The sequence below is a fragment of the Neophocaena asiaeorientalis genome, unplaced genomic scaffold, assembly GCF_003031525.2.
Source record: "Neophocaena asiaeorientalis asiaeorientalis breed wild unplaced genomic scaffold, Neophocaena_asiaeorientalis_V1.1 scaffold133, whole genome shotgun sequence".
NCBI lineage: Eukaryota > Metazoa > Chordata > Mammalia > Artiodactyla > Phocoenidae > Neophocaena > Neophocaena asiaeorientalis.
The window spans coordinates 5348730-5361597 of record NW_020174429.1 but is presented as its reverse complement, the minus strand read 5'-3'; the positions used below and the strand labels follow the sequence as shown (position 1 = coordinate 5361597).

The following is a 12868-nucleotide window of genomic DNA, read 5'->3' as shown; positions in this document are numbered from 1 at the left end:
CTTTCAAAGGAAAAGAAAAACAAAATACCTGTTGCAATTCCAATTATTTATGCAAGTACAGAATATCTAACTGTGAAACAAAACCCATAGTCATTATTATTTCTCAAAAAAGCAGAAATATTACAGGCAAGATCCTGGAACACGCCATTCTCTTTCTCTCTGGATGCTTGTGTGGGAAATTTTCAGCAGCAGAAAATTGCTGTCACATGGACCATCACCATAGTTGGAGGCTTTACAAATGTGTCGAGCAGCCCAGAGCCCCACTGGCCATAAATACGCCAGTTCTCTGAGCTGAGCCCTGTGGAGCTGAGGTTTCCTGTAGAGTAAGGGCTTTATTTCTCCAAATGATCAAAGAAGCACTTGGGCAGAGTCCACTGAAAAATGGAAGATTTCACTGGGAGACGAGCTCACCAATTTGCTGCTCAAGTGTATTACAAAGGTGGCAACGAGAGGAGAGCGCGGGGCAGGGGAACAATTCTTCAACATCTCTGTCAGAAATGGAATGAGGCAAACCCATTCTACAGGATTTTCTAACTTTGTCAAAATTACATCTGCTGTCAACTATTAGAATGTTGAAGCAGTAGTAAAATTGACGGTGCTGGATGAAAACTCAGGTTGTGATTGCATTTGGCAAGCGAATGTGGTGAGTGAACAGAATAATAAGCAACACAGGATCATCCTCATTCAACCCGGAGACAAAGTAAATGAGACTCTATGAGACTGCTGAGGGAGGTGACCGGCTGGGAGTCCCACTCTGTAGAAGATGCAGGCTGGGCTGAATCCAGTGGTCCAATGGCAAAGTGGGCTTACAATTCTATCCCTGGCTCATGTTTACTGCAGACATTTAAGGTGCACGGTGAGTCTTTCAGTGGCTTGGGCTGTTGTCTGTAATGAAATGTACCTGGTAAAATAATGATCCATCCAGAGTTTCCACGTCTCCCAATAGCCAATTCGAAGAACATACACAGTTTAACCAAATCTACTCTAAGTGCATCCAATACAGAGTCAGCCCAAATCTCCAAAAAGACTGGTGTTTGACTCTTTGGCCACCTGTATCCCTCAAATTCCATTTTTTGATTTTGTTTCCTAAATCCCTCCGACAGATAAGTCTCGACTGGCTCTTGTTTTAAAGGAAAAGCATGGATCTGTCTACCTCATTTCTACTCTAACGGTGATCTCATAGACCTACAAGAGATGATAAAAGTACCTTAAAAAATGTATTGTTTGTAGTAATTTAGAAAGAAGCATGACATATTAATATCTGGGAAGTTAAAATTAATTTCTAGATGTGTGCTGAAGGTACTCTATTTCTTTGTTTATATTTTCAAAGTAGTTTGCGTGCATTTAGATGGCCACATTCTAATTTATTATCTGACTGCCCTTTTCTTCATTGCCTCCTCTTTTTCTAGCACCTAGTACTGGTTATGTTAGGTTTGATCTTAGGTCCTTTATTTCTATCATTCCACATCCTCTGTAGGTGACTGTTTTTAAATCAGCTTCCTTGCCTTCAACTATCACCATCAATAGGTGATTCCAATACTGACCCAAGTCCCAGAATAAAATTTCTAACTGCTTTATCAACATCTCAACCTCAAGGTTTCATAGTGCATTAAACACAGATGTCAAAGATCGTATTTATTCCTAGTGTAATCCCACCATCATTTCTGGCTCTTTCCTCTCCCAAACTTCTTTATACCCAAGCAGGCATGAAGTCCTATTGGTTTTATTTTTTGGGTATATCTCAGACTTATCCTTCCTTTCCATTTGCATGATCATCACCCTGGTTTAGCTCTAATCATCTCTCATTTGAGCCACATCAATAAACTCCAGCTGGTCCATAACTTTATGGGATCACATGGCCATTAGGCATGTCCTAGCGTAGAAAGGTCACTGAGGGAGGGAGGACATTTAGAGTAATTTGGTATTGTTCTTACTTTCCAGGGAATTCAGAAGAACTGAATTATTATTTATTGACTCCAATCAAAACAAAATAAGGGGAATGGAAGGTAAACTGGAATTCATTTATGATCTAAAGACAGACTGTGATATTAGAAAATATTTAAAACTTGGAAATAAGAAAAAAAAAGACAGGTGACATTTTTCATGGGCATTTAACAGGTCAATACAAAGATCATTATCCAGGGGAACACACGTCATTAAACTTACTATTTACTATTGATCAAAGGACCCTGGCTTAGTGAAGTTATAGGTTAACTTGTAGATTTTCTGTCCAGTAGAAATACATATAATTTCTGTCCAGAAGGGAAGAAAATGTCAAAATTTATAGTTTATTACCCCAGTGGACATTAACCAATTTCATAACTCTCCTAGCAATTTTATTCTAACATTCCTTTATTAAAGTGCCCATAAATACCAGCCTTGCCATCTTCCTAGTTCTGTCATTAATTAATGAGATGAATAAAATGTTTGATAAGTTCATTTTATATTTATATGGGACTCATATTTTTAATTTTTTGAAAGTTATGCTTTACCAGTGGCTTAAAATAACCGATTCTTAAGAAAACTTGCCTTAACTCATGAAGAGGGTCTTTATTTGCCCTGCTGATATAATAGAAAGAGAGAAAAACTATTATAGTTTGATTTTAAAAAATTAAAGTCAATAAAATCTGGCCATACACATTACTAGTGATTTGTATCTACCATCACACTTTCTCTAGAGACACCAGACCTACCTGAAAAGCAAAACCGACAGGAAATTAAACAGAAGAGCCCTTCACTAGTGCCGCTTGATTTTTTAGTGCGTTGCTGTTCACTGCACTGTCATGACCAATTTTTCAAAATAGCAGTTTTTTACTTGACTAAAATGGGGAAGTCTTTGGCAAAAGCTTTTTGCTCCAGCTTTTCTGTGCTACACTGCAATACAATGAACTTAAAGGAAGCCCGCAAAAGGGCTGAATGGAAGGACTACCAATTGAAAACCAATTAAAGAGAACACTTTTTCTCTGTGACATGTTTAGTCACACTGTAGAATTTAGGGCCAGGGGAGATCATACAGTTGAGTGAATCTTCCAAAGGTCAGTATAATTTTGTAGTAATTGTAGCGATGACTGAGAGGGAAAAAAAAACCATGAACATTTCTCTGCTCTACTGTACAATAATCTTTACTTTCTTATGACTTGCATAGCAGTGATAGACTTAAGTTCAGACTCCCACCATTGACTAAATAATTGTTCTCTATGAGTTTTTGGAATGTATGTTTTATCTCCTACAATGAGAAGGCAATCACAGTCTCAACTAATTTCACAGTTCTGCAAAGTTGAGATCTTTCTTGTACTTTCTATGCATCCCTCACTGTCTTGAGAATGCACTAAAGGCATCAAACACTAATTATCTTTATTTGCTTTGATTAGCAATTTGAAATTTTTAGTGCAGTTGGGTTTTCCAGCTAGAGAACAAGATTTGGGAGTTGCAGCCTTGTGGCAGAAAGAGTTCTCTTCTGCCTTTTAGAATATACCGTACCCAAGATGCAATTGCCTGGGACTCAATGCTTTGCACACTGTGACATGCAAAACAATCACCAGGAGAATCTTGGTAAATGCAGATTTGGATTCAGGTGGACGAATCTGAAGTTTGAGACTATCTTTCTAACAAGATCTAACAAGGCGTTGCCGACGTTCATGCTGCTGCCAAGGGACCACACTTTGACCAACAAAGGCTTAGAGAGTTTGTTCTAAAAGCAAATGACAATTCATTTTAGGCTTCCAGTTCCTGAATAAAATCAGGAAGCATAGGGCTTCCCTGGTGGCGCAGTGGTTGGGAGTCCGCCTGCCGATGCAGGGGACATAGGTTCGTGCCCCGGTCCGGGGGGACCCCACATGCCACGGAGCGGCTGGGCCCGTAAGCCATGGCCGCTGAGCCTGCGCGTCCGGAGCCTGTGCTCCGCAACGGGAGAGGCCACAACAGTGAGAGGCCCGCGTACCGCAAAAAAAAAAAAAATCAGGAAGCATAGCCATCTGTAATGGGTAAGAGTTCAACTGAGCGTTTCAAACTAAACCTTCCTTATTTCACTGAAAATAATATGATTTTGAAAATCCAAACTAACATTACGAGAAGATCTGTCTAATCTCCTTTACAACTTGTACTGACATCTTTGCCCATAAAGAAAACACATCTTCTTAGCCTGGCATCCAAGGCTCTTTATAAACTTTACTTAAACTACTATCCAATCATATCTCTCCCTTCTCCACTCATCAGATGCCCTTATACACCTGCTACACATATTTATTTGTTGTTCCTTATTCTTGTATGGTTTTAGTGAACAATTCCCCCCTACCAGGAAAGTATTTCTTATACTTCTCCACCACACCTTTTCCTTCTTTAATATTGGTTCAAATGTTACATCCTCCTTAAAGTTTCCCTTAATCTTCTTCTTCCCCTAAATTTCCACTTAGAGGTAAGTACTCCTCCTCCTGTGCTCCTACAGAATTCGGGCTATATACATAACTATATTGAAGCAAATAATACTGTCGTTAAAACCATAGTCTCTGGAGACAGATAGGCATGAATTTATTCAGTTGGTTCAATTCTGACATCTGTGCACCATAGAGGTTACCAAAGACAGCATCCTTGCCTCAAGGAACTTACATTCTGCTATGAGGAAACAAACGTATAGATACAAAAGACAATTTAAATTATATATATGTTCTGTGAAGAAGAAAGATTAGGGTAAAAAGATTGAGAGCAATGGTGGGAGAGGGGGGATGCTGTTTTAGCTTGGAGGTTGGCTTATGTCTTTCTGAGGAAGCGATATTCATGTTTTCTGAGACCTGAATGAGATGCAGGTGCAAGTCTGAAGACCTGGAGGAAAGCTGTCCCGTGCTGGAGGAGCAGCAAGTGCAAAGATCCTCAGGACTAAAGAAGGCATATTTGATTACTGACATGTCAGATGCTGAAGGAAATATAGGAGGCAGATGAGGGGCAAACAGAAAGGGAGAAACAGAGCAAAACCAGAAAGAAGTGACGCTATCACTGCTAGCAACAAGAGTCCAAGACCAAACAGAAAGTATCAGAAAAAAGAAGAGTCATAAATGCTCCCAAAAATGGCCTGAGAATTGCTCAGCCATAAAAAAGAATGAAATAATGCCATTTGCAGCAACATGGATGGACCTAGAGATTATCATACTAAGTGAAGTAAGTCAGAGAATGACAAATATCGTATGATATCACTTATATGTGATATCTAAAAAATGATACAAATGAACTTATTTACAAAACAGAAACAGACTCACAGACTTAGAAAAACACTTAGGTTACCAAATGGGAAAGGTGGGGGGAGGGATAAATTAGGAGGTTGGGATTAACATACACACACTACTATATATAAACTAGATAATCAATAAGGACCTACTGTATAGCACAGGGAACTCTACTCAGTATTCTGTAATAACTTATATGGGAAAAGAATCTGAAAAAGAATAGATATATGTATATGTATAACTAGATCACTTTGTTGTACACCTGAAATTAACACAACATTGTAAATTAACTATACTCCAATATAAAATAAAAATGAAAAAAAAAAAAAAGCCTCTGAGATTCTTTCCACCTGTCCCTCTCCACCACTAAAGAGAATCTGTGACAAAGAAGGTCAAATACTTAAGTACACTTTGGGTTTCCCACCCAAGATCTTTAATGGGTCTGGTCTGGAACGCAAAAAATAAAAATAAAATCTAGTCTACACTGACAGCTCACTGATATGCACTCAGTGTTGAAGACAGCATTCCATGGGATATATTTTCCTCTACTACAGATCCAGCTCAGTGTTTCAGTCTCCTGCAGTCAGAGATTCCAGGTATGTCAACATCAGCAGCACCTTTTGAAGGCTACAGTTTCTGCTGGTACCAAATGTAATCCCCAGTCCCAATGGGATCATGACACATGATTCAAAACAGAGATGTAAACTGTGTGACATCCTCAGTGCCCCATACACTCACTTGAAGGGATATTTAAACTTGCAACTGTGGTTCAACAACATTGATGGTCACTGTGAACCATTACAAAGAATGCGACCATTTGCTTGTGCCTGAAAGGAGGAATCAGAACTAGAATGTGTGACCATGTGGGGAACTGCACACATTTGTGAACTGACCTACAGCTAACCCTTAATGTGTCTGTGTGTCTGTTCATTGCTTTCAGCATTTCAAGACATCCAAACACTACTCCCAACTTTTTCCTGTACATGTGAAACGTGAAAATTACTCAACTTTGTAAACAGGTGAATTTTTTTTTTTTTAATTTACGTGGACTCATATTTGGTCTTTTTACTGCTCTTCTCAGCGTTATTCAATAAACTTGCATTTTGAAAAAAAAAGTCACATGTAATGACAGCATATGGCAATCTATGCCATTGACAACCTTTACAAAAACAGCATTGCCTACTCCAGCAAGTTTGCTCCAAACAGGTTGAAAAGTGAACTTGAGGAGGTAGAACTGTAGTTTGATTATGGGATTCTGGATGATTCAGAACATTGAGATGCCTTTAATTTAGCCTCTACACACCCATGATTGATGTAACATGTTATTATTCTTTCATAGAAGTGATGGGACTTCCCTGGTGGCGCAGTGGTTAAGAATCCGCCTGCCAATGCAGGGGACGTGGGTTCGATCCCTGGTCCGGGAAGACCCCACATTCAGTGGAGCATGCCATGTGCCACAATTACCGAGCCTGCGTTCTAGAGCCCGCGAGCCACAACTACTGAGCCCGTGTGCCACAACTACTGAAGCCAGCGTGCCTAGAGCCCGTGCTCCACAACAAGAGAAGCCACTGCAATGAGAAGCCCGCACACCACAACGAAGAGAAGCCCCCGCTCGCCGCAACTAGAGAAAGCCTATGCGCAGCAACGAAGACCCAACGCAGCCAAAAATAAATAAAATAAATTTATTTAAAAAAAGGAGGGGGCTAAATGGCCCTCTCATCATGCTCACTGAATTATGTGGGGATTTTTAATTAACTAATATAAATTTATATAGCTATGATTTATTTAAAATTTAAGGAAATACATGATGGTGTCTTTGCAAAGTTAGAGCACAGTTTTCTCCTGTTTTGCCCCATCCTCCACCTCCTTTTCCATTTTAAATACATTTGGAAAAATTCCTTTTAAATTTATCTTACAGCTTGTCAACGGTGCCTCTCTTTTCCACATCCCTTAATTAACTCTTTTCCTCAGGGTTGCCTGGGGCCCTATTGATTTCTCCGTCCTGCACAGTATTATCAGTGGCAAGGATCTCCTTCCCTATGGCTGTGGAGCATATGTGCTGGTGCCTCACAGAGGTGCCAGGGCCACATGTGGGATGTGTGGACTCAACTGCAGTAACTCACTAGGACAAGAGGAGTGAGCCCCTAAAGTATTGCTGAGTTGAAAAGAACTTTCTTATTGAAGTAACTGAGGTTAAAAAAAAAAAAAAAATAGCGGAGATACGATACGAAGAGATAAATTATGTGGAAAAAAAGATGTAATGTGTAGAACAATATTTTCAATGGCAAGGAAACCCAGTAAAACAAACCCAGAATTTATTTGCAAATAGATAGCTCTCAGGCAACACGTATGAAATTTAATTTTTTAAAGTGGAAATCAGTACCACATGATTTTTCTTGACACAACTATTCATTGAATAATTTGAGGGTTTTTTTTTAAAGCGTTTTAATGACATTTGCTCTTTCAAACCTAACCAGGTCATAATTTGCTAATCCTACCCATCATGTCTCATTTGACTGAAATCATTCAATGCAGTCATTTAATCACTATTAATATATGGTGAATCAGGTCAGATATCGAGTACCCTGGTTTAGGAAACTGCATCAACCACCGATGGTAAGAGCACAAAAAGGACAATTCTCACCAACCTAATAAGAATTCAGAGGCTCTTGTGTAATTTCTTATTACAAAAAAAAAAAAAAAAAAATCGTAAGGTGAATTACTATTCATAAGAGCTCACGCTTTCAGCTCTATGGGACTAAGTGCGATTACGATACCTTAAATATAATCGCAGCATCTCTATATTTAATTCACATGTCAGTACCACTTGTCTGCATGTGGCTGCTCTTGAAAATGCAGGAATAATCAAGCTAAATTATTGCCATTTAGTAATGCATCATTATCCCTCTTTCACTATTTGCTACTGACTCATAATCAAGGTTTGGATCCAATCAATAATTGTGTTCTTTCCTCTCCAGGTTAATTTATATTTCTATATCTGCGTTAAGCCTTTTATTTATCTCCATATGAATCATCATTCCTAGAAAACCATATATACATTTTTGGTGACATTTAAATACTCTTTAAGAGAACAGCTTTGCTGAAACAATCAAAAGATGGCATAATTATTTGAATCTTGTTTTCTAATGAAAATATTAAGAAGTAAATATTGCTACCTCAATCCAGCACGAGGCACTAACTACTCTTACACTGACAAAGATATTTTGAAAATTATGCAAAGGCTAGAGTTACACTGCAGTGTTTAGAATTGTGTTTGGCCCAGAGCAAACACCCTATAAACAACTGCTGAATGGAATAAATGACCGCACAACTAAATTAATCCTATGAGGAAATAAAAATGATCTGATATATGAACAAATGTGACCTAGGCTGATCCGTTACCAATGTATCCTACGTGTCAGGATCGTTTTGTAATGATAACTAGGAGGAAAAAAAGCATATATCTTTGAAAGGACGTTTTGGCAAAGAATTACAATGGATATTTCCTTCAGAAAGGATGTGTTTCAAAACTCAAACCTGGTATCACTCTCTGATGGGAATAATCATTCATCAAACATAATTTTACATGGAAGAATACAGTTTATGATTTGCTGTAGTCTTGAAAAATTTCATTAATGAATCCTATATTTTCCCTTATTGTGGATCTGAAAAATAGGCTAGGGAAAACCCACTCTACTTCCTGGACTTTTTTGACCTAAAGCTAAATGAACACAGTATCTGATTAACTCAGCTAAACAGGCATGTACTAAATGGATTCAGGTTGGTCAAATTGGTTGCTTACCTGAATTAACTACTTGTTTATACAAATTAACCAGTCAATTCTGCCAAAATACTAAGTCTGCTATTCCTGTAATGAAGGACCAGTCTGTCTGAAGCAGGGAAGATATAATTAAAACATTTTATCACAACACAGCAAACAGGGCAAGACTGGTGTGAAGTTAATGGAGGGTACACAAATGGTCTTTTCCCAAAAAGAAGTTATAAATAAAAATAAGTTGCCATGTCCATTAACTATAAAGACAGGCAAGAAGACAAAAGAGTCACTGATCTTTTATTATTCCACAGCGATTCTAACTTAACTTAGGCAGACAAGGGGAGACACTTTGGCAGGCAACCTAAAAAATGGAGGTGGATGACTCCTACTTCTTGCTATTTATGCCCTGTGTAAGCCCCTCCCAGAGGGTCTGGGCTGGACCTACTGACTTGCTCCCAACAAATGGAATATAGTCAAAGTGATGCTTATAAAAATACTCTGGCTTCTGTCTTGAGTTGCCTTCTCTCGCTGGCTTGCTCTATGGGAAGTCAGCTGCCATGCTGTGACCTGCTCTATGGAGAGGTCCATGGGGCAAGGAACTGATGTCTCCGGCCAACACCAGCAGTACCTGGGCACTGCCAATTGCCATTTATATGAGGTTTGAAGCAGATCCTCTGTAGTCAGGCTTGGAGATGAGACCACAGCTCGAGTCATACTTGATGACAGCCTTGTGAGAGACCTTGCGTTAGAGACATTCAGCTGAGCTGCGCCTAGATTCCTGACTCACAGAAACTGGGAAATAATACATGCTTGCTGCTTTAAGCCACTAAGTTTTGGGATAATTTGTTATGCACTGATAGATAACTATTACACATTGCTCCCTTCACTCCTTAAGTAGTGATAGAATTAAAATCACCTGTGTCTATGGCAGTAGGCTGCTTAGGAAATCTGCATTCAACAGTGCCATTCTAGACTACAGAAAAGCAAGTACTGATAAGTACTAAACAAATTACTTTGGTATTATATATGGCTGACATGCAGGTTTAATCTGATCCTTAGAGGATAACAGAGTGGTGAGCAGCAAAATCCCCAAGGCCAAATTGCCTGGATTCAACACTGAGCTCTGATACATCATAGCTACACTCCACTGTACTAGTTAAATTTTTTTACCTCAGCTCTCCCATAAGAAAAATGGGTAAGAGTACCCAACTCACAGGGAACTGTGAGATTTAAATAAGTTAATCAAATTTAATGTACTTGTAATAGTGCCTGGTATATAGTAAGCACTTGTAGGTGTTACTCGCTTATATTGGAAAAGAAGTCCTGAAGAGTTTTAATTTTCAATGTATACGGTAAGAGTAAAACCTTAGAAACATGCTCATAATAAGAGGCAGAGCTTCTCTGGATAAATCTCTGGAGTTCAAATCTGCAGGGGTTAGGGTAATAAAACATAATTCTTTAAAGACTAACAATTGGTACCAATGTGCCATATGGTACTTTGAAGTTAATTTTCTGCCCCATGAGGTATAAGGTAAAATTGTAAGACGTAGTCTTTTATCTCAAAATGCTCTGTTCTGAATGTGTTAGGGTAGTTTCCCAGTATATGAATGCCAGGAAGCAGGTTGACATTTATCTCTTTAAACAAGCCTTCAAAACAGCATTTTAATTATACAGTCTGTCTAAATTTAAGGATTGAGACCATATAACAAATCACATATAATTAGGATTTTAAGGTGATTGTGAATCTCCTGCTTTTCTTATATAAAAATCATCAGCACTTGGCCTGCTCCCCAAATAAAAAAGCAAAAAGAGGGCTTCCCTGGTGGCGCAGTGGTTGAGAGTCCGCCTGCCGATGCAGGGGACACGGGTTCGTGCTCCAGTCCGGGAAGATCCCACATGCCGCGGAGCGGCTGGGCCCGTGAGCCATGGCCGCTGAGCCTGCGTGTCCAGAGCCTGTGCTCCGCAACCGGAGAGGCCACAACAGTGAGAGGCCCGCGTACCGCAAAAAAAAAAAAAAAAAAATCACAGAAATATCCAACTGGGCAGCCTTTATTATAGTTGAAATATTCAGACCAACATTTTCAAAGCAACTCGCAATAGCTTAAAAAGATTTCTCAAATCCCCCACTACGTTTAAACAAATGCATCCTTAGAGCCAAGAGTTTATTTATGTTCAGTACTCTTTTGAGGCAAGTGGGTAAACGATAGACATTTTGTGTCTGTCTTAAGAAACAGGAGGAAAATAAGAAGTAGAGGGATTTTGTTCCCATCTCTCTTGCCCTTCTGCCTGGCTGCAATGAGGTCATCTACTCCAAATTGCACTGCTACGTGTCCCTACCCAGCACGAATAGCCTGCTTGATCAGCTGGATTCTCCATTATCTCATGAACGGAACACACTTATCCCTATCCCCTCCTTTAAAGAACGTTATTCTTGTTATATGTCAATTATACCTCAATAAAGCTGGGGTGGGGGGAAACAATACTATTCTTCTCTTCTAGAAGCTTCCTTCCCCTTCAACATTATAAGCCTCAATCTACCCTAAGGCCAACCATTCTCCAGGCCAAACTCAAGGATGTCCCTCTCTAGAAAACACTCATCTCATAGTAAAGATGTGCGCTAGAGTCAGGTTATCCGTGTATGATTTCTAGATTGGCAGAATCCAGATGGGCACTTTGGGACTGTTTCTTAACATTTCTTTGCCTTGACTTCCTCACCTGTAAAGCGGGGTTAATAATAGTACCCACCAGGTGGAGCTATTATGAGAACCAAAAATATAATATGCATATACCACTCAGCATTGTTCCTGACACAAAGCAGGTATTCCAAAAATATTAGCTACTAATATTATGACCACTGGTATTACCACTGCTACTGTTGTTACCATGCTATGTCCTTCTCTTCTCCTATTTCCTGCGTGCTGGAGAATCATTTTCTCCCCTGCTTTTTCTCCTAGGACGTGGGTTGGTAATGGGGGGAGGGGGCAGCACTATTTCATCCACCACCTTGGATGGAACTTTGTGCCTAAAGATGATGACTAGGTTTTGATGTAAAACAGAACACTGCCGGTAAATGCCGGACATCAGTACGAAACCTCTTTTGATTTGGCAAATGCAGGAATGATGAATGTATGTGTACTGTGAAAGGGCAGTAGAGAAATTATAAACTTACATTTTCATTAAAATCCTATTTTGTCATTTGAAACGAACACATGAAAAACACACTCATGATCTCATCAAACAAGTTAACACATTAACCCCACATGCCTGTTCACAAGTGCGCATATATACACATGCACACATATGTATACATACACAGACCTCCATTACCGTAATAAAAATTCGATATTTTTGGTGTGAATTCTATACGTGAGTACAACTTGCTCCTGTGAAGCCTTTCCTGCTGAAACCCACTGTTCACTAGTGGACAAATATTCTTTCCTCTGAAAGCACATTTCTAGTGTAAATGACCTGGAGACTACAGTCTATAAAGAACAATTGCCCTCTCTCCCAAGGTGGTCTTTGTAGTGTTACTTCTCCCTCCACTCCTCCATCCTCATGCCCTACAGCTCCTCTCCTCGGACCAAGCCCAGTCCTCTGTTCTCCGGCTGACACACAGTGGCAGATTCTGTGGCCAGACATCCGTTCAAGCTGTCATCTTAACGATAGAGGAAACAGAATGGAAACAAGGCTTCCTGAAATCAATGTGACAGAGTCACGACTCCCCTATAAAAACAATGCCGTTTTAAACTTGTGAGAGTTCAGCAGTTGGACAGAGATACGGATCTTGTCTTTTTTTTTTTTTTAAGCCAAATAACAAAGGGAAGAAGAAAGGAAGGATGAGAATGGCATTGCAAATGAGCAAATTGAAGGCTGAGAA

The 12868-nt window shown here is 39.4% G+C and overlaps 1 protein-coding gene across 1 annotated transcript in view; it reads right to left on the bottom strand.

Moving 5' to 3' along the window:
* DCC (DCC netrin 1 receptor) overlaps positions 1-12868 on the bottom strand; it is a 782001-nt gene that overhangs the window by 250168 nt on the left and 518965 nt on the right. The window lies entirely within an intron of this gene.